This window comes from Physeter macrocephalus, chromosome 11, assembly GCF_002837175.3.
Source record: "Physeter macrocephalus isolate SW-GA chromosome 11, ASM283717v5, whole genome shotgun sequence".
Taxonomy (NCBI): domain Eukaryota; kingdom Metazoa; phylum Chordata; class Mammalia; order Artiodactyla; family Physeteridae; genus Physeter; species Physeter macrocephalus.
In genome coordinates this window covers 125,084,895-125,109,558 of record NC_041224.1, presented here as the reverse complement: position 1 = coordinate 125,109,558, position 24,664 = coordinate 125,084,895, and positions in this window count along the sequence as shown.

Genomic DNA, 24,664 nt, shown 5'->3' with positions numbered 1-24,664 from the left:
AAGAAGCAGGGCATTCTGAGGTATGAGGAGCTTGGGGAGGGTGGGGAAAGGTGATTGGAAAAAGGTGCAGTAATCTTCTCAGGTGTAATTAAGTTGCAGGCCTCTGCACATTTAAAAATGGAGGTGATTAGCATGTTCTGAAGGTGGAGTTTTGAGTCTTCTGATGTCAAAAGGTCACTGGGCGGTCAATCTGGCCAAATAGGAGGGTCTCTGGTCCTATCCAGTCTTACTAGACACAGCTGACTCCAACTTCAACTCTAACTAGACACAGTTGACTCCAAGTTGCTGAAAAACAGCTCTGGCAAACATCTTACTGTTTAAGCTATGTGCTGCTTGGAGGACACACAAGTCTTAAAACTACCTTGATTAGTGAAGGCAGGTGAAATGGATTTGACAAATGATTACCCACGGTTTCAAATTCACACTCAAATATTCATAGCAGCTTTGTTTCTAATAGCAACTGGAAACAACCCAAATGCCTTTCAGTGAGTGAATGGTTAAACTGATATATCTATATCATAGAATACTGCTTAACAATTAAAATTAAATTAAACAATTAAAAGGAATGGATTCTTGATACATGCAACAACTTGGAGGTATCGTAAGTCCATTATTATAAGTGAAAACGCCAATCTCTAAAGGTCACGTATTGTGTAATTCCATTTATAAAAAAGTCTTAAAATGACAAAATTATAAAAAAGGAGAATAGATGAGTGGGTAGAAGGGGCTAGAAATAGTGAGGAGCAGGGTGTTTGGGGGAAACTATAAATGAGTAGCCTGAGAGAGATATTCGTTGTGATAGAATTGTTCTGTATCTTAATTGCAGTGGTGGACTACACAAATAGCTACATATCATAAAATGACATAGAATTATACACTCACATTTTCCCAATGTTAATTCTTTGGTTTTGATACTATACTTATAACAGATGTAACCACTGGTAACATTTGATGAAGGGTACATGAGAACTCTATGTACTATCTTTGCAACTTCCTGTTACCTGGAATTAGTTCAAAATAAAGTTTAAAAATATTTGAAAAATGGGCAAAATATCTGAGCAGAACTTTCACCACAGAATATAAATGGATAGCAAATAAGCACATGAAATATATTCAATATCACTAGTCATTAGGGAAATGCAAATAATACCATGAGATACCAGTTCCCACTCACTAAAGGGCTGTAATCAAATAGGCAGACAATATTAAGTTTAGATTGGGATGTAGAAGAACTGGAACACTCACACATTGCTGGTGGGAATGTAAAATGGCACAGCCACTTTTGAAAAGTTTGGTGACTTCTTATAAACTTAAAAATACACTTACCACATGACAGCCTTCTACTAGGTATTTTCCCACGTGCACTACACTTATGTTCACATAAAGCTGCCTGTGAAGGTTTATAACAACTTTTATTACAATCACCAAAAACTGGAAATAAAACAAGTTGTGGGCTTCCCTGGTGGCGCAGTGGTTGAGAGTCCGCCTGCCAATGCAGGAGACACGGGTTCGTGCCCCGGTCCGGGAAGATCCCACACGCCGCGGAGCGGCTAGGCCCGTGAGCCATGGCCCCTGAGCCTGCGCGTCCGGAGCCTGTACTCCGCAACGGGAGAGGCCACAACAGTGAGAGGCCCGCGTACCACGCACACACAAAAAAAAACAAGTTGTATTTCAACAGGTGAATGGATAAACAAACTCTGGTACATACATAAAGTGAAATATTGCTCAACAATTTAAAAATATCAGCTATAGATCCTTTTAAAACGTGGATGACACATGTATTTTGCTAAGTAAAAGAAGTCTGACTCAAAAGACTACGTTTTGCATAATTTCATTTATTACATTCTGGAAAATGCAAAACTGCAGGAAAAGAAAATGGATTAATGCTTGTCAGGATTTGAGGGAGAGCAGAGTGGTTGATGAGAAGGGGACAGCACAAGTCTATCGTTTGGGTGGTGGAATTGTTCTGTACAGCATTGTGCTGGTGCATATACGACTCTGCATCTGTCAGAAACCATGGAAGTATACATCAAAAAGAGAGATTTTTACTGTATGCACTTTAAAAAAGCAACCAACCAGGGTGTTGGGGGATGCAGGGATGGAATACAGACTGTCAGAAAGAATCTAACTATATTACAAATGTATGATATAACCTCATTGAAAAGGGTAGGCAGAAAAAGGAGCTGTATAAGTACTTTTGAAGAGCCATATTTTTAATGGATACTCTAAATATAAAGTCAAAATAGAACTGTACATCAAAACTGTACTCTAGTTAAACTTGTTGCTCACAATAATATCAATTAGCGATTCTGAATCTAGGTGTATACTAGGTTGAACAAATAATTTTATAATGATATAGATATATAGATATTGGGAGTCACGTTTCTCATGTCAAAAAAAAGTTACAATAGGCAAAGAGTAAGGCTAGAATGAACCCTATGTAACTGAATTAGAGTTGGAGATGTCAGAATGAACTCATTTTAAGAGATAGACACATAGATGATAGATAAATAGATGATAGATGGATAGCTAGATAGCTAGATAGACTGAAACTGTACATATATTACATACATATACTTTCTCACACCATTCACTGAAAGGGTCAAAAGTGGTGACAACCAGTGGCAATAACCATACTAAATGCCGACATCTTAGATTTTAAATACTTTCTCCTGTAAAAGGAAATAGGCCTCCCTTGAGAAATGACTGATTCTAAAGCTAGGACAGCATATATACAAGATAAGCCTGAAGTATCTTGTGATGCTAAAAACAACAACAACAGCAACAAAAGGATGGGACATATGAGAAAGACACAAGAGCTAAGTGAAAGACCTCCCAATGGACAAACTGGCACAATTTGAGTAAATAAATATCTATAGTATTGTACAATAACTCAAAGAATAATATATACATATGAATCCATACTAGTATAAATACATGATTGGATTTGTAAAATAAGTGGGGAGGAAGGAACAAATCTTCCTTCTTGAAAAAGTCCAAATCGTATCAGTAAGAAAGAATGAAGGAAATGGAAAATCGGTATTAGAACATGAGAGCAATCATTCTTCTTAGGCAAGATCCACTGATGAACGGCAAAATTAATCTGTGAGACTTTGGGGAACAGGATATTTGCATACCTCAGATTGCCTCTTCCAAAATATTCATTAATTACCATGATAGCTCTAACATACGCCCACAAATTATTTGATAATCTTCCCTCCAGGAGATGAACCTTAAGTTCTCTTTCTTGGAGAGTAGCCTGGACTAAATCACTTTCTTCTGATAATTAGAGTATGAAAAAGAGGAGTGCCTTTAGAGTAGAGAAACTTGGCAGATGCCACCTTCACTCCAAGGGAAGGTTCATATCACCAGTGATAATTCATGTTGCTATTATGTTCCCACTTGTATGATACCAAGAGAAGGGGATTCACCTGTGTGATACTTTCCCTCATAGCCATAACCCCAATCTAATCATGAGAAAATGTCAGACCATCCCACAAGGACGGACAGTCTAAAAATACCTGACCAGTAGTTTTCAAACGTAAAAATAATGAAAGACAAGGAAAAACTGAAAAATTGTTATCCTGATTGGATTTTGGAACAGGAAAAAGGAAATTAGTATAAACAAAACTAGATAAAGTCAAATAAAATCTATAGTTCAAAGTGTTGTACCAATATTAATTTTTTTTGATAAATGTACCATGGTTATATTAGGTGTTGACATTAGGATAAGCTGTTTGAAGAATAAAGAGAAGCTGTCCAAACTATCTTTACAATTCTCCTATAAATCTAAATTATTTCAAAGTGAAATATTTTAAAAGTAGAAAAAAATCATGTTTTTGTTATTTTTGCTTTCCATTTAATGTATTGTTAATAAAAAATACATTTCTTTCCTGAGACTTAGGTTATCAAGTCAAATTTCGTTCTTTGCTTTCTTTTTTCCTTATTTATTTATTTATTCTTTCTTTGCTCTATTGTCATCTTTCTTAATTTAATAGAAAACTTTGAGCCAGGTGAAAATAACAGCCTGTGTGGGAGGTCAACATACTTAATCAGAGTTTTGCCTCAAGGCCAAGACCCCTTGTTTTCAGAGAACTTCTAATGGATCTTCGTTGTTCATAAACTTTTTCATTATATTTCCTGTTGTTTAGATCCAGAAGTTTGTTTCTCTCATTCTGAAGGTCTTACATTTATAGATGTAACTTACTTTCATGTCTGCTTAAAAACTGGGTAATTCTTGCCTGAGCTAATCTCTTTCTTATAATATCTTGCTAAACACAGCAAGCAACAGTCAATATTCAATAATGTACCAACTTTTTGCAATCTTATCTCCTGGAGCTACAGGCTAAGTAGTCACTTGATTTGCTTTTCAAGTTATTGTAGACAGTACATTTACTAAATATGTTGTTACTGATAAACACAATTTCCTTCTCAGTCTCCAAAATAAGTTTATCTGCCATCTATAAGCAGATACCATTTTCTTTTGAATTATATGAAATTAAAAATTCATAACTTATCATATTTTGGTTTGTTGTTTTGGTAATGCCCATCTTATATATTGGTATATAACAAGTTGCAACAAAACTGAATGTCTTAAAGCACCTTCACCTTATTATTTCTCATAAACCTGTGGGTTGGCTTGTGCAAATTTCAGGAGTCTCCAAGTCCACCCTCACTTTTGACACCAACTGCAAGTTCAGGGGTCTCCAAGATCACTCTTGCTTCTGACATAAATGCAATTGTGGGGTGGGGGGTGGGCAAGACCATCCTCAGTTTCAATGTTTCATTAAAAGGACCCACCAAAATCAGTACAAATGTTATTCTCATGGTTGTGATTTATTATAATGAAAGGATGCAGATTTGAGCCATCCAAGGGAAGAAGCACACAAGGCAGGTTCTAGGAGACTTTCAAGCACAGAACTTCCAGTTGTGCTCTCCACAATGTCTAATTTTCCCAAGAAAAAATGTGTGACAATATAAATGGAGCACTGACAACCAGGGAAGCTTTCCTGACCTTTGGTGTCTAGAGATTTTATTGGGGAGTGTTGTGTAGACATGTCTGACCCTAGTCTCTAGCCCTTCCAGAAGCTGACCTGGTACCCCATGGCCTGCATGGCCCCCATCATAAATCACATTGTTAAAATAGACTATTTAGCATGATCAAAGTCCCCCTGGAAAACAAATATTATTATCAGGCAGATTCCAAAGGTCTAAGGGTTACCTCTCAGGAGGCTGGGAAAAGACAAAACCTTTCTTGGGTAAGCTTAATCCTTTACTGCATGACCAGGCTCAAGTATACAGCTATTTTGCTCCACATGGTGTCAGGTGAGGTTATATATGTGCCTAAATTTAGTTGGGAGATGGGCTGGGGCTTATACATTCAAGATGACTTTATTTTTCTCTCTGGAGCCTCATCTGGGATACCTGGAAATGCTGAGAGCCAGCTGGAACTCTATGCAGCAGAGAGGTCAGAATTTTTACATAGTGGCACAGGGTTCTAAGAGGATGAAAATGTGACCTGAACGTTTTCTTAAAACATAGATAAGCTCAGAAATCTAGGCAAGTCACTTCTGTTACTTTCTATTGGAAAATCATATCAAAAACCCAGTCAAGGGGCTTCCCTGGTGGCGCAGTGGTTGCGCGTCCGCCTGCCGATGCAGGGGAGCCGGGTTCGCGCCCTGGTCCGGGAGGATCCCACGTGCCGCGGAGCGGCTGGGCCCGTGAGCCATGGCAAGATTCAAAAGAAAAGGAAATGGCCTCCACCTTTTGATGAGAGGAGAGGCATATCCAGACAGGGATGAAAGGAATTGTTAGCCATCATATTTGCAGGTAATTTTCCTCCAATAGTATGCTTAAAAGGTACTAATAAATAAATTTAACGTGACTTTCTGCTCTATACAATCTCCTTTATCATACGGTCCAATTATTATGTAATGGGGGAAAAAAGCAGAAATTTTTGACTCTTCTTACAAGTGTTTAGGTTATTATCCAGGATAGAATGTCTCAGATAATTTTCAATTTATGTATTTTTCAAATCAAATGAAATAATTAGCTATTGAAATGGCATTTAGTAGTATCAATACTAACATATCCAAAATAATTATTGATTGAATTTAGTTTAAAAAAAGTTTTATAGGGCTCAAATTGAGCCAAAAATATTTTGAATGTGATTCAGAAATACAAAACATCCATTACAAAGGCTTGGTTATAGATGGAAATATGTGAAAATCCTTGTACTGACATATGTTTCTATCACATACAAAATACTGGAGAGTAATATAAAACTTAATGGTGAATCTTTTAGTTAAAATATCAGACAATGTTTTCTTGACTTAGTGTATCCAAAAATTAATCGAAAGCTTCTTGTTAATTTTTATTTTTTTTGCGGTATGCAGGCTTCTCACTGCTGTGGCCTCTCCCGTTGCAGAGCACAGGCTCTGGACGCACAGGCTCAGTGACCATGGCCCACGGGCCCAGCCACTTCGTGGCATATGGGATCCTCCCGGACCGGGGCATGAACCCGTGTCCCCTGCATCAGCAGGTGGACTTTCAACCACTGCACCACCAGGGAAGCCCGAAAGCTTCTTATTTAATATTAAAGTTATACACATCATGACTTGAGTAATGGAGAAAATACACCCAAAGAAATGTTTCAATTTCCATCTACCTGGTAAAATGCATAATTTTCTTTGCACTTGATGACTCAGTTTCACAAGAAGTGGCATTATTTTAGTGAACAAAATAATTTTTCAAAATCTCTCAGAAAATTCTCTATTGAAAATAATAAATTCATACTCAGATTACTCCTTCAAGAGGCATTTAAAGACCCATGGAGGGCTTCCCTGGTGGCGCAGTGGTTGAGAGTCCGCCTGCCGATGCAGGAGACACGGGTTCGTGCCCCGGTTCGGGAAGATCCCACAAGCCGTGGAGCGGCTGGGCCCGTGAGCCATGGCTGCGGAGCCTGCGCTCTGCAACGGGAGAGGCCAGAACAGTGAGAGGCCTGCGTACTGCAAAAAAAAAAAAAAAAAAAAAAAACCATGGACCACAATGTTCACTGCAGCTCTATTTACAATAATGGATATCAATTTATAATTATATTGTGATTGAATTTACAATAAAATACCAACCTGAGTTTTACTAATTCATATTAGTAATATGATTAGTGGACAGTTAAGTTTTGTCATTTGTATCCACAATTACAAAATCAATAGCCGGTTGAACTGTAAATGGTTGATGCACTTTGGTCTTCCTATTCATTTATTGGTTTCAGATTCTGTGGATATGTAAATAAATAACACGATAACCGAACCTTACAACTTAAGGAACTAGAAAAGTAATAACTAAACCCAAAGTTAACAGAGAAAAGAAAATAATAAATATAAGAGCAAAAATAAACAAAATAGAGATTAGAAAGGAAATAGAAATAGCAACCAAAACTAAGAGCTGGTTATTCTAAAAGTTAACAAAATTGACAAACCTTTTGCTAGACTAACTAATTAAAAAAGAGAAATGACTCAAATTAATAAATTTGTAAATGAAAGAGGAGATATTACAAGTGATATTACAGAAATGCAAAAGATCATGAGACTACTATGAACAATTATATGTCAAAAAATTAGGTGACTGAGAAGAAATGCATAAATTCCTAGAAACATACAACTTACCAAACTAAATCATGAACCAACAGAAAATATGAACAGACCAATAACAAGCAAGGAGATTGAATCAGTAATACAAAATCTCCTAAGAAAGATAAGCCCAGGACTAGATACTTCACAGGTAATTATACCAAACATTTAAAGAAGAATGAATACCAATCCTTCTCAAACTCTTCCAAAAAATTGAACAAGGGTTACTATCAAACTCATTTTGTAAATCCAGCATTGTTTTGATATTGTTGTCAGATAAGGTCACTACTACAAGAAAAGAAAATTACAGGTCAATGTCATTGATGAACATCAATTCAAAAATCCCCAACAAAATACTAGCAAAACAAATTCAAGAGTGCATTAGAAGAATCATACACCACGATCAAGAGGGATTCATCTCTAGACACAAGGATGATTCAACATACCCAAATCAATAAATGTGATACACCATATTAACAAAACAAAGGATAAAAATTACATGATCATTTCAATAGACATAGAATTTGAAAAATTTCAACATCCTTTCATGATAAAAACTCTCAACAAGTTTGGTATAGGACTCTACCTCAGCATAATAAAGGCCATGTATGAGAAGCCCAAAGCTAACATCACACTCAACAGTGAAAAGCTGAAAGCTTTTCCCTTATGAACAGGAACAAGACAAGGAGCCCCACTGTCATAATTTCTAATCAACATAGTAATGGAATTCCTAGCCATAGCAATTAGTCAAGAAAGTGAAACAAAAGGCATCCAAATCGGAAAGGAAGAAGTAAATTTGTCTCTGTTTGCAAATATTGTGAATATATATATATATACACACACACACACACACACAAACATATATATGTATACACAAACACACAGACACACATACACACACACACATATCCCTAAAGATTTCAGCAAAAAATTGTTAGAATAAATGAATTAATTAAATTGCAGTATAGAAAATCACACAAAAATCAGTTGTATTTCTATACACTAACAAGATATTCTCTGTCAGGAAAATTAAGAAAGCAATTCCATTTACAATAACATCCAAAACAATAAAATAATTAATAATAATAAATTTAACCAAGGAGATGAAAGTCCTGTACTGAAAACTATGACATTGATGAAAGAACCTGAAGGAGACAAAAATAAGTGGAAAGATATCCCATGTTCTTGGATAGAATATAAACACACGTATTTTTTCCATGACATGTTTTTCTTTTCTTTTTTACTCTTTGGATTGTGTCATACCCTGATCCAATTCTGCATCCTATTTTGATTTATATTCATCAGTTGATTCATTCCTGGCATCTATCAAACCCATGCTTTATTGTAGCTAGGTAGTTGGGTCTCATTCTTTATTGTCCCAAATTCAAGGATAATAAAAAATTCCCTCAACTGTATTTCTTTGTGATTTAAATATTTGTGAAATGCTGAAACCATGTTTTCCTGATCATGCAAATGTTTTTTAAATAAAATATCTGTGAATGTATTCCATGAATTCTATATGGCATGTCCTCAGAGATGTTTAATAAAATCTTATTTATTGGGAAAAAATTATGTATTATTATCTATCCTCTGAGGCTGAAATGCTGCCCAGAAAATCCCCCCTTATTACTGAGAATTCTTGATATTTTTCATGAGGTGTTTCACCAGTGATAACAGTTGTTTTTAAAATTAGTCTAACAATATAGTACCTATTGGAGAGAATACAAAATAATTTCAGTTTTGATTACTCTTAACACAAAATATTCCTAATTTAAATAACATAAGAATTTTAAATCTTGGAGTCACAAATCTTTGTGAGTAGATTCCATTTTCATGTACACACAGATTTTGTGTATATTTCAATCATTCAATGGTGCTTACCCATCATCCCCAGGAAAGATTCCTAGCCATAGGTTTTTAATTAGTTGAAGTCGTATGAGAAGGAAAATTATAATATGGCACAGAATATTACAAAATCAGGTCAATTCTATCTGTTTATTCAGTCAAATAATAATCAGAAATGTTAAGGCATTTAGGAAAATGCCTGTGACATAGTAAGTGTTAATCGACTAAAGGGGATTTCTTATTGTTTTGATGAATTCATACCTCTAACTGTGTACACTTATCTTTTTTGGTTCAGTTTTTATAAGATGCATATTTAGTTCAACATGTATTAACATTGTCACAGCTTTTGATAATTATTAATAAATTTTTATACAATAAGTTATGCTTCACTTTACAGATGCCAAATCATTGTTAATAAAATTCCTTAAACTTTTGCCAATTATATAGCTAAAGTTCCATAGCTAAAAGGAATGTAAAATTTACTTTAATGTATTTTTATATCACCAGAATCAACATAAAAATGTGCAAATAAATGGATGCATTTACGTGTTCTTCACCATTATCTTGCTAAAACATAAATTTTCCCTTAGGTCCTTCTATTGTACTGGTTCCTATACTGCTGCACATCTTAGAACATCATTCCCCATGGAAATAGATGAATTAAATGTAAAAGCTACCATTTTCTTCCATTAAAAATATGTTTGAAAAAATTCAGTATCATTTCTCTATAAAAATATATATTTTGTCATTTACGCTAACTTCCATGAGAGATTTTTATTTGATCCAGAGAACATGTGTATTATTTTACAATATAATGAAATGTTTTGACTTAATTACAGGATTGAGTCATAAAATGCTATTCGAGTTCCAACTCAGATGCTCTGAAATAGGGATAATTATTCTTACTCAGTGTAGTATGAGTAGAGTTAGGAATACTTGTATGTCATTTATAAAATAAAAGATCATTGTTGGAAAGAACATGGCTATCACATAATTTTCTCTTACCATTCCTTAAAAATTGAAATGAGAATATCACTAAATTTTCAAGCCTTCAGGAACGCTCACCACCTAGAATTCAGATGTTTAATTCTAAATTCTACATCTGGCTTGTCACTAAGTTCACATATAATATATTCTCCAAAACTTATTTTTCTTCTGTAAATTAGTGCTATTTTATTAGACATTATCAAAAAATTATTTCTGTTCTAATAATCTATAATGATGTAAATTAAAAATTTAAAAAAGAAGCTACTTATTCCCTCTCACCAAGAACATCATACATTACTCTCACTTTCCTTCTGCATTGTCTTAAGATTTACAAGAAAGAGGAACATGCTGGCATGTTTAAGTACTGGAAAAAAAAATTTCTAGAAATTTTGGCTATATAAAGAGTAAACAAAGGGTTGTCTCATGATTAACAAAACCTCAGTTTTCTCAATCTTTCTGAGAATTTGAACAGATAATTCTTGGAACAGAGCTGAACTTTGACTTGCCTCCTGCAATACACCCATTAAATCTTTCATCTTGCCCTCCCAACCCAACAAGTCATCTTGAGCTCTTCTGACCTTAGGACACTTTAATAAAGTCTTAAGCCAAGACCTTTTGGTTGTTTTTGCTATGTCTACACTGTAAACGTGAATTACAACTCTGTATATTTAGCCTTTATCTGTCTCTGAATTTCTCTCCTCTTTTGTTTCTCCACCAGCACTACAGACATACTTGGGCACTTTAAAGTTTCTTAAATGGTCAGGGCTCCTTGTTGTGGAAATGTTTTCACCGTAAGGCTATTTGCTCTGTGTAGAATATTTTACTCTGATAAGATTGATGACAGTCTTTATAACAGCTCAAATATAATTAACTTTGATCTCATTTTGTAATATTTTCCTTCCTCCATCAGCCAATCCATCAGCAAGTTCTGACTCCAAATTATATACCAAATCTATCCATTTTTCACTTTCTCCAACACCATCTACTAATCAAACTCTCTCTGGTTTACTTAGGAATCTTACTGTTTTGATTTTTGTCTCTGACAAAGAGGATTATACCTCCTATACTAATCAGGTTGCTTGTATATATATAAAAAATGGCTGGTTATATTATTCTATTGCTTTAAATCATTCCAATGGTTTTCCATGGTATATATAATAATATTCAAACACTTAATATGGCTCATTTGGCCACACATCATCTGGCTCCTCCCTGTCTTGTGGACTTCCTCTACAAATCTTCCTTCACTCCAGTTAAAGAATCTGACTGTCCCTAGAAAATAACAGGATCATTCAAACTCAAGACTGTTATACCTCCTCTTCTGATAGCCCGTAACACTTTTCCTCCAGACTGTCACATGGCTGGCTTGTCTTTGTAATTAGAACTGCTGGTCACATGTCACTTCCTCAGAGAGCTTCCCAGATGATACTATCTAAATACTATCTTCTCCCCACCACCAAGTCGTGCTCTATTTTGTTTTATTTTCCCACAATTTTATCGTTTATTTATTTGTCTTATTATCACCAGCTTTTCCCTAATTGGCCCTTTATTTGATAGGGCTCTTGTCTGTTTTGTCACCCCTGTGTGTCACCATTTTGCAAATATTCAAATATTTTTTGAGTTCCTGGCAAAGTATAGGTAATCAGTACATAATTTTGATAAAAAGAATGAATCCTCTGAATATTTATAATATTTCTATATTTACCTTAAGCAAAATACTAAAAAAAGAAACACTATCACATTCCTTTCATTGATAATAGGCCTAATATAATCAAGATTTATAGTAAATCATTTCTATCAAACAAAACATGTAGTAACTTTCCACTCTTTCCAGAAGCAGTATGACTAAGTTCAATTTCCTTTTTTCTTAATTAGCCGCTTAATTCATTAGTCATAGAGAGCTTTAAAATGAATAATGTTTTAGAAAGACCAGAGATAATTATAATTTAGAGAAATTCAAAATTATTAGTCAAAATATAATTAGAATATCAGACCAAATGAAAATAATTGAATCAAGTTGAGTAGTGATTCTATTTATGATTTCTACATTTATTACAATAAAATTGATTTTATAAATCAAATACTTAATGTGTATATGACAATAAGCAACATAAAATAGACATGAATATTTAAAAATTAGCTACTTTGGAAATTTATTTTAAAAAACCTAAAAGCATATTTTTGAAAGGTTTATCAAATAAAACGCATACTTTTTATGTGAGGGAGACAATGTAATGCATTTCACCAACTGAGATTTAAACTGAAATTATATGCTAGGTAATTTTTTCCATTATTTTTCACCTTTGGGGAAAATAAATATCAAGGTATGCTTGCTACTAAAATCCCTCAGTCTTAAAAAAAAAAAAAGTAACTGTCATCTGCATTTGTGCAGAAGGTTCAGTTAGGAATTGTATGCAAAACAAATATTTTCATATGCTATAATTTTTATTTGATTCTATAATAATTTGAGTTGTCTTTCCAACTCTACATGTTGCTACAAAAATATAAAAATCACATAGGCATTGTAAAATTTAAGTATCCTTTGGCTTTTTGACAATGTATTTTCATGAATCCCTTTGGGCAAGAGAGAAAATGAACAATCAGTCCATGTGATATTTATACCAATGTATTATAGTTTTTGTATTAAAATCACCTCATAGATAATTTTCATATCATTTGGATTTCTAGAATACTGCACATTTAAATAGACAGATTACATTTTGTGATATGAAAAATACATAATATTAAGATGTGACTGCCTCTGTTTACTCTTATTAAATGTGAAGTACATATCTTTCAAAATATATAAGCTGTTAGTAGATGGAAGAATTAAATATGAAAATATAAAATACCTTTCAAATTTTTGTTGATGATACTACCCTTTTAAAGGCAAAGTACTTGGAGAAAGTATTAGGACAAATATTAACATACATTATTTAAAAAACACATATTTTCAAAAAATTATAACAATTAGAGTATAGGGAAAAGTGGGATTGGTTAATATGTCATTAGCCCTTGAGAAGGAGGGGGGTAAAAAAACAGATTATAGTTAGTTCAAACACTGATCATATTTTGTTTTAAAATGCAGTCTGAATCTAAAGTAACTGTATATAACTCTTTGAGATCAGATCAGAAGAACACTTGACTAGTGAAAACTGTCATTCTTAGTAAGAAAGTAGTTGGAGCCTCATTCCTCCCTATTCTGACTAGGTCAGAGTATAAAAATCTAACAAGAAAATGTAGAAATCCCATTCAACCAGTTAATGAAGGATGTTTCAACTTGATACCCAAACTACACAAAATCAGTACAAGAAAAGAAACGTTCAGGCAATTCTCACTTTTATATACTGCAAATTCTTAATTTAATATTAACAAATTGAATCCATCAGTGTGTAAAAATAGATCATAATGACCAAGAAAGATTTATTTGGAATTTGAAGTTGGTTAATATTAGATATATCTATTTAAATAATTCACAATTCTAAAAGATGAGAGGAAGAAAACCTTGTGAGGAACTCAATACATTCAGATAAAAGCACCTGATGAAATTCAATACACATTATTGAAAGATATGGTTCTACTTGAACAGTAGAAATTTTCCTTTAGGGAAATAGCTGAACAGGTCAGCCCTGCTTGAAAATAGGGAGTAGGCTCTAGGAACACTGTAAATTATTGCAGTTAATGTGTTTTAAGAATGCTCAGTGAAACCTTTTCCAACTCCAAACAGGCACTTGAGGGAAAGATAAGAGAATAGACTTAGGACTCAGAAGGAGCTAATGACAATTTAGTTGCTATCACCTATATCTATTCCAAAAAGACAAATGCCTAGGCCTTGAAAGTTTATCATCATGGAACAAAGGGAGTCAGTGGAAAGACAGATGTCATATACTTCTCTAAAAAGTATATCCAATCAATAGGTTTATTTCCCCTTTTTCACATTCTTGTTGAAAAGATTGTTTACTATTCTTAATCCTGTGGGTGTGTTTAGAAAAATTTTAAAAACACAATCTTGTTTATTTTATAATTATCTATGTACATACACTGTTTTACTAATCTTAGTATTTTCATTTATTACTACATCATTATAATATTTTTATTTTTATATATACATTTATATTTTTCTTTTAAAACTAAATACAATTCCATTGTGCAGATATGTTATAATAGATTTAAATATACTTATATTTACAGTCACTTCTGTGGTTTACAATATTGTGGTACTGTCTAGAATATACTTACATATATAAATTTGCAAACTTATTGCCTTTTAACATAATTTATTGGTGATGTAATTCCTGAGTCATTGATACCATGTTTTGTTTAATTTGGTGCCAATTACAACTTTGTATTTTCAGAAACTTCATGTTAATTTATTCTCTTTTAACATCTGTACACTGTAACTGTTTACATAAAATCTAAGTAGCTTGTGAATTTTAATCTGTAATCATTGCAAGTTGGGTAAATGAAAAAAACTCTATTATTCTGCATTTCCTAGATCACTAGTAATACTTACTTGTTTACTGACATTTTGAAATTATTCTCTGTAAAACAGATGTTAATATACTTCACCTGTTTTTCTACTGAGGTATGTATCTTTCTATTTGTATACTATAAAATTAAACAAACTTACTGAGATCTCCTATATAAAATTTACAGTATTGGGAGAGCAATTAAAAGATATACACAAATAAGTTTTAATTGTATATTGACACTATTTAGAGGTACACTTGTATATTAAGGATTACAACTTTTATCAGATAATTGAAAATTCTCCATTCATTCATTTGCCTTCAAACTTGTGAAAGTCTACATTCTTTCACATTTTCCAATTCCTCTGTGGTTTGGAGCTTTAATTTTCAATGCTTAACCTATTCTTTTGGAATATGGTTGTGGTAGGTACTCAGGATTGCCTCCTACAGTTGTGCAGACTGCACAGGTTTCAACTTCCAAGGAGATGCCAAAAAACAATTTTAAGAATGTTCTCCAAGGAAATTCAAAGTGGAGACCATATTTAATGTTTCCAAAATCTTTAGCTAGTGCTCTAAATAATATTTATTGCAAAATGAAGACTTTACTCATATAAAGACCCTTACCTTATGCCACAATTTTATTCTATCCTTTCGGTTTTTAGGCTTTGTGTAAAACTCACCTTCTGTTTTTAGTTATTTGGATGTTTTATTTTCTTGTATTATACAGTATTAATAGGAATGTATACATACAAATTTCTGATCAACTTAATATTCCCATTAAGATTATTAATATATTAGTTCACTTTTATTGTCAAAACCCATAATGTCATTGGATCCTCTATAAATCACAATATATTTTTATTATCCCTCTTCTAATATTTGTTAACTATGGCTATAATCTTAGGATATATTAGTATTATTAAATTCTCATTATTATATATAACATCTTAGATTTTGGAAATTATTATCACTTTTTGGATTTAGAAGTATTATTTAGATTTTCCAGTATTTTATGTAATTTCTTGTTCCCTGAGAGTAATATTGTACCAAACAAAACTAATTTTTGAAGTGTTCACTGGGAATACATTTTCTCATTTCTTGAAAATCTGAGCATGTGTTTTTGCTACTTTTACAGATGAATAAGTTTCTCTGATAGGTCACTCTCTTATTATCTTAAAACGATGATATGAATAGTATATTTTGATATTTAATGTGTCAGAGGAAAAATCTAATGCCAACTATTTTTGGTAAAAAAAAAATACACGTCAAAAATGTATGTAATTAGTCAACGACGGTACCATTAAGATATTACAATTAGGCAAAAAGGAATACTGAAATAAATTTCCAAATAGAAGTAAAACTTGTCATTATTCATAGTACAATAATCAGAAGTATCTCATAAAGTTCATTTGGATTCCTATGGACAAAAATCATGTGTATTATCATCCACATGATTCAATTTTTTAACAATGTACCTAGTTTTAAACAGCTCAGGAGATAACCCCAAAGTGTGCTCTAGAGGGCATCCAGTAATTGTTTTTGCCCATTTCAATATTGTACCATTTTTCCTAGTACTCCTTGCCTGTGATCATAATGATCACAAAGCAAGATTATTCTTGATGCAAAAACAAATCACAAAAACCTGCCACCATTATGTTGTTCTGATTATTTATATAAGTACAAGGAGAATGTCAATTAACCATACATTTGTTTTTTTAATTTGCTTTGCAAATCTAGAGTCACATAGTATTGAATAACCAACCCCTAATGCCGTAAATGTCACAACTAAATAAAAGATTTCATAAAGGAAGTTGGATTGAACTATTAAAAGCCTTTAGAATTTGCTAGGAAACTAATCTTAAGACACTCTACCAGGTTTCTCCTTCAATATCTATAAAATTAGATGACTTCTTCTATTTTCAATATGCCTAAAGTTTATTAAGGTTCCTGGCCTACCAAGACATGTTCTCCCTTACTACCTGTCAATCTGGAACCCTGTAACCCATACACCAGCCAGACTATATCCTGAAAATGTTGATTTATATCCTTTCCATACTAATAATTCCCCTTATTTTTACTACCATCCTAGTAACCATCATCTCAGGAACAATAATTATAGTAATAAGCTCACACTGATTAATAATTAAAATCAGCTTCAAAATAAATAGACTAGCTATTATGCCTGTCTTAACGTATTTAACCCAGGAGCCATAGAAGAATCCACTAAATATTTTTAACACAGACCATTACATCAATACTTCTTATAATAGCTGTTATTATTAGTCTAATATATTCCAGTCAATGACAATCAAAAAAATTTTAATCCAACAGTATCCACCATCATAACAATAGGCCTCATTATAAAACTGGGAATTTCACCATTTCTGAGGAGGTTCTGTAGGTACTGGCTCTATAAATATAGCCAAAATTTATTTCTTAAAAGTGGTCTCTTCTATCATTAAATAAACAACATTCTCAAGGTAAGATCTCAGTTACACAATTGATTTGACTAAATAAACCCTAAATATATCCTAGCAATATGTGGATGAATGCTTGCTGAACATTTGCAAATCAGTGAATTTCCATGAAAAGGAAGAAATCTAGTAAATTTCTTAATATTTGGAAGTCAGTAAGAATAAAATATCACTTAAAAAACTTTTAGTTTACACAACTGGAGTTTACTAGTTTGTTGTGGGTTACCAAGATTTTAATATGAGAGAGAAATAGATTCAACAAAAAGCACAAAAAATTATTCTAAGAAATAAAATCATTTCTAATAAGACAGATTATATGTAAGATTAAAAAAAATCTATCATATTGTAGCTAAATTATTCATCAATAAACCAAGGACGCAAACCCATCAAGTTTGAGTGAAATTTTCTTGATTTTAACACATTTTATTGTGCTTTTTTACAAACTCAGTTTTTCTAAACAAAGCAAATGAAATTCACTTTCCAAGTTTTATCCATTATTATTTCATGTTCTGAGAAAAACTAATACTTTATGTCAGCAGTTCTCCCTCAAGGGATTTATGAAGTCAAAGCTATTTTCACAATATACCAAAACCTTATTTTTGTTAAAATGCACTATGTTCATCATTGCTATCTTCAGATGAATTGAAAATATGTACTTAATGACTTTTAAGCTCCACATTTTCAACATGGTAAACATTGATGGTTACAACCCACATAAACAAAAGCTCCTCAGAGACTTCAGTGAGCCCCAAAGTATAAAGAGGGCTGGAAACCAAAAAAGTATGAGATTCAGTGCTGTAGATCAAACTGCTTTTTTCCTTGTAAAACAAAAGCATCTGCATAACTGTATTCCTCTGTCACTACTGCTCCTAGTATAGATTCAACTACTCATATTAATTAACTTTAGCCAGTTAACTAACTTCTATTTCACAGAGAAAACTGGGGACTAGGGATGAACAATTGAGAACTGTCTGGTATACTCACGCATTTGGCAGATTATCAAAACTGTGAGCAAAGGTAACAAACTCTACAGTCACACATCCCTTATTCATCTTCTTAAAGTGGCAGGAACAAACAAAATCAGTAATATTACCAAAAGACATAATCTATATATATATAACATATAAATAAGAAGTAAAATTAAATAAGCTTAAATTTATGCTTTACAATGAATGTTGCAGAATTCTTTCCCCATTAGAAATTATTTACAAATCTAGTGATTATACATTAATTAAAATCAATTTTTTTATATCAATACAAGATTTTAAGTTACCTGAATATCCTGGAAATTAACATCAAGCAGGCATACTACAAAATATGAGTACTGCTAAAATAATCTTTAAAATTACTCAGAAATAATGTTAACTTATATGACTATCCATCCTGTATAAGCTCAGAAAAGGAAAACAAACAGGTAGAATAAATGTATGCTTGTATAATACTTAATAGTGATAATAAATTAGAGAAAAGATAGATTTTTAAAACACAAAATTATTAAAGTAGGCTAGTTTGCCAAAATGTTATTTTAATGTTTTATTTTTATGTGTGTCTGTTCATAAAATATTTATGAGTTAGTTTCCATTAAAAGAAAGTTATTTTCAACTCTATCACCCTTAATGTATTAAAAGTTCAACTTTCTTATTTCAGGGGAATTTTAGGAACATATGTGTGCTTATTCATATCTCCAAGCCATTAGATAACATATATTTTGGAAAGTTTATAATATACTGATACTCTCTAAAGATAGAAAAACATTACAGATTTGCCAAATGAGAGGTAAAGGCTTTCTGAATTATAGACACAGAGTACTTATGATTTCATATCTGTAACTTCAGACACAGGTAAAGAGTAAAGAAAAAAACAAAAATTCACATTTTTAGATATCAGAAAAAGATTCTCCTTCACTGGGAGCATACATTCTTAATTGATATAAGCTAAAAATATAAACAAATAAATCAACAGAAAAAGACTAACAAACCAGATTTTCTACCAAAGGAGAAGAGACATTTACTATTAATCTACAGAGATCATCAAATGGTCAGACCACAAAACTAAATACCCAGTCATCTTTGCCACTAGTGGTGAAAAACTTATTGATTGTAAACAAAGGAGGAACAAAATGAAAACACACAATTGGAAGAAAGATAAAATAGAAAACCTTGTGAAAAAAGTCGGAAACATTATGTTCTATTGATACTTGGGTTTCAGTTCCAGAATCCAGGCTAAGATTCACCTGGGCTTAAGCTAGCTGAGGTGCACTTCTCTGGCAACATAATTTTTCTGACTCTTTCAGATAAATATTGCACATTGTGGTACATGAACTACAAAACTACTCAAAAATAAATTTAATAAAGTGAAACAAAAAGAAATAAAAGGAATCCAAATTGGAAAAGAAGAAGTTAAACTATCACTGTTTGCAGATGGCATGATACTATACATAGAAAATCCTAAAGATGGTACCTGAAAACTACTAGAGCTCATCAATGAATTAGATAGAGTTGCAGGATAAAAAATTAATACACAGAAATTTATTGCATTTCTATACACTAACAACAAAAGATCAGAAATAGAAATAGAAGAAATTATCCCATTTACCATTTCATCAAAAAGAATAAAATATCTAGGAATAAACCTACATAAGGAGACAAAAGACCTGTACTCTGGGAATTATAAGATGCTGATGAAAGAAATCGAAAATGACACAAACAGATGGAGAGATATACCATGTACTTGGATTGGAAGAATCACTATTGTCAAAATGACTATACTATCCAAGGCACTCTACAGATTCAATGCAATCCCTATCAAATTGCCAATGGCATTTTTCACAGAACTAGAACAAAAAAAATCTTAAAATTTGTATGGAGATACAAAAGACCCCAAATAGCCACAGCAAACTTGAGAAAGAAAAACGTAGCTGGAGGAATCAGGCTCCCTGACTTCAGACTATACTACAAAGCTACAGTCATCAAAACAGTAGGGCACTGGCACAAAAATAGAAATATAGATCAATGGAACAGAATAGAAAGCCCAGAAGCAAACCCAGGCACCTATGGTCAATTAATCTATGACAAAGGAGGCAAGACTATGCAATGGAGAAAAGACAGTCTCTTCAAAAAATGGTGCTGGAAACACCAGACAGCTACATGTAAAAAAATAAAATTAGAACATTCTTTAACCCATATACAAAAATAAATGCAAAATGGATTAAAGACCTAAATGTAAGGCCAGACACTGTCAAAATCTTAGAGGAAAACATAGGCAGAACACACTCTGACATAAATTGCAGCAATATCTTTTTTGATCCACCTCCCAGAATAATGGAAATTTAAAAAAAATAAACAAATGGGACCTAATGAAATTCAAAAGCTTTTGCACAACAAAGGAAACTGTAAACAAAACAAAAAGACAATCCACAGAATAGGAGAAAATATTTGCAAATGATGTGACCAACAAGGGATTAGTCTCCAAAATTTACAAACAGCTCATGCAGCTTAATATCATCAAAACACACAATGTAATCAAAAAATGGGCAGAAGACCTAAATAGACATTTCTCCAAAGATGACATACAGATGGCCAAGAGGCACATGAAAAGATGTTCAACATCACTAAATATTAGAGAAACACAAAGCAAAACTACAATGAGATATCACCTCAAACCTGTCAGAATGGCCATCATCAAAAAATCTACAAACAATAAATGATGGAGAGGGTGTGGAGAAAAGGGAACTCTCCTACACTGTTGGTGGGAATGTAAATTGGTGCAGCCACTATGGAGAACAGTATGGAGATTCCTTAAAAAGCTAAAAGTAAATCTACCATAAATATTTTTATTTATATTTAAACCCCACACTATATTTAGGTTGTTGTGGTTATATTTTCATTCAGTTTCTATAGAAACCTGAATTCTATTGAATTCATACACAAAATTCTCTACTTGACACATAAATATTTTCTCCTACTGTGCTATAGATTATTGATTTTCACATTTTAAAAATTAAATTCCTTGGAAAACAATGTTTAGTAGAATGCTTTCTCTCTAATTTCTTACCTTATTTACATTTTTGTCCTTCTCTTCTGTCTTGACATTCTTTATTTCATTGAACCCATTTTCTGTGACATCATTTTAATATTTTAATAATTCTGATGTAAATTTTTCTTATGATAATTTTCTTGCATTCCTTTCTATAGCTCATGTCTAGTTTTCATTTTGTATGTGTTTCCTCTCTTTATAATACTTTTGTCTTTGTGTAATTGCTTTTTTTAAAGAATATATGCTAAATAGTCTAGTTTTATGACACTAGAATCTCATAGTACCTAATTTTAAGAAATATTATCTCTTAAATCTCCAGGATGTTCTTAATTTTCCTTTTTACTACAAAATATTTTACCTAAGTTATTTTCTCCCATTCTTCAATCTGAAACAAACTACATAATTTCTAGACTTATTTTGTTAATAGACAAGTTAGTTAAATTTCTTTTGGTTCAGTTCTCCCTCAATTCTACATCTAAAGTTCTACCATGTCATTTCCAGTTTGTGGTTTCTGTCAGAAAATTGTATGCCTCAACATATATGGCATTGCAACTTTTCCCCACTACCTTTGCCTAATTATCTATGTATGAATGTAGTTGATGGGGCATTACAGTTTATCCACATTCTTTTTTCATCACCCACACCACTTAACTAAAAAGTCTATATCTCTTAAGATGTACTAGACCCCTATTTGTATTTTTCTCTTTTTTTATTTAACAGAGCATTTTCTGGCATTTAAAATAATTAACATAATCTTTAAGTACAGCTCTTACTTTCCAGACCCCTATTTGTATTTTTCTCTTAACAGAGCATTTTCTGGCATTTAAAATAATTAACATAATCTTTAAGTACAGCTCTTACTTTCCCAAAATAACAGTAAAAAAAAAAAATTAGGGTCATCATGCTACCTTTTCTTAGATGGCCTCCTTCATGAATCAAAGCCTTGGAATGCTAGTTTCTAAAGTTTGAATGTCTCTATCGCTGAGAGATTAAAATTCCTTTAAATAATATCTATTTTTTAACATTTACATTTAAGTTTAAACATTTAGTTTAATTTTTCATAAAGTTGAATTTAAGTTCTCAATTTTGTCATTTTTTCATTATTCCATATTCATTTTATGAAACTAAAATCACATAAGCTATTTTGTTTACTGTTATAAGATATTGATTGGCACATACTAGCCACTCCATAAAAATTGTTACAGATTTATGAGGAGACATCTTTTCTATACAAATTAACACCTCTGCTTTCACTCTATCATTTATCACTATAGATTTTATCACTTTGGTATACTTATCTGAGTATAATATGCATTTAGTAGCAATAAACTACATTGTAGGCACAGTTACCTATGGCAGTGATAATTAAACATATTTCAGGGATGCAACCATTTCAAAGATAAATTTGATTTTTTTCTAGTGACAGAAAAGCATGTACTAAAGAAATGATGAAAAGTATGAAAGAAAACAATACAATTACACTAATTAGATATTTTGAATTTTGTGAAGCTTGAGTCTATCTTATGGTTTCAGAATGGTACGACTTTACAAAAATTAATTATGGGGGATATTAATATAGAGATTTATAAATAAAATAAAATATTATAAGAAGTAATTTCTGGATAAATGAGACTAATACAAATATATAGATAATTCTTCTAAAGTTTATTACAAAGTACTCTAATTGAAGCAGTGAAACTTGTTATTTAAATTATTGCAGTAGGAAAATCAACACATTTTAGTCTAACATCTATTGTGTGGCTGTCCCTATTATAAACCTTGAGAATATGAAGAAGATTAAGTTGTAATCATGTCCTTGAAAAGTTCACACTGTAACTGCTGAAAACAAAATGTTTAAAAAGTCAATAGGTTGGTTCCATGTCCTGGCTATTGTAAATAGTGCTGCAGTGAACATTGTGGTACATGTCTCTCTTTGAGTTATGGTTTTCTCAGGGTATATGTCCAGTAATGGGATTCCTGGGTCGTATGGTAGTTCTATTTTTAGTTTTTTAAGGAACCTCCATACTGTTCCAGTGTTTTTCCTATATTTTCCTCTAAGAGTTTTATAGTATCTGGTTTACATTTAGGTCTGTAATCCATTTGGAGTTTATTTTTATGTATGGTGTTAGGGAGTGTTCTAATCACCAGACCCTTTCTAGAATTCATTGTTTCTAGATTTTATGATAATGACCATTCTGACTGGCATGAGGTAACACTTCATTGTAGTTTTGATTTGCGTTTCTCTAATAATTAGTGATGTTGAGCATCTTCTCATGTGCCTCTTGGCAATCTGTATGTCTTCCTTGGTGAAATGTCTATTTAGGCCTTCTGCCCATTTTTTAATTGGATTGTTTGTTTTTTTGATATTGAGTTCCATGAGCTGTCTGTATATTTTGGAGATTAATCCTTTCTCTTTCATTTGCAAATTTTTTTTTCCCATTCTGAGGGTTGTCTTTTTGTCTTGTTTATGTTTTCCTTTGCTGTGCAAAAGCTTTTAAGTTTCATTAAGTCTCATTTGTTTATTTTTGTTTTTATTTCTGTTACTCTAGGAGATGGGTTAAAAAAGATCTTGCTGTGGTTTATGTCAAAAAGTGTTTTTCCTATATTTTCCTCTAAGAGTTTTATAGTATCTGGTTTACATTTAGGTCTGTAATCCATTTGGAGTTTATTTTTATGTATGGTGTTAGGGAGTGTTCTAATTTCATTCTTTCACATGTAGCTGTCCAGTTTTCCCAGCACCACTTATTGAAGAGGCTGTCTTTTTTCATTGTACGTTCTTGACTCCTTTGTCATAAGTTAGGTGACCATATGTGCATGGGTTTATCTCTGGGCATTCTATCCTGTATCATTGATCTATGTTTCTGTTTTTGTGACAGTACCATACTGTCTTGATTACTGTAGATTTGTGTCATAGTTTGAAGTCAGGGAGCCTGATTCATCCAACTCTGTTTTTCCTTCTCAAGATTGCTTTGGCTACTCAGGGTCTTTTTTGTTTCCATAGGAGCTGTAAGGTTTTTTGTCTTAATTCTGTGAAGAATGCCATTGGTAGTTTGATAGGGATTGCATTGAATCTGTAGATTGCTTTGGGTAGTATAGTCATTTTCACAATGTTGATTCTTCCACTCCAAGAACATGGTATATCTCTCCATCTGTTTATGTCATCTTTGATTTCTTTCATCAGTGTTTTATACTTTTCTGAGTACAAGTCTTTCACCTCCTTAGGCAG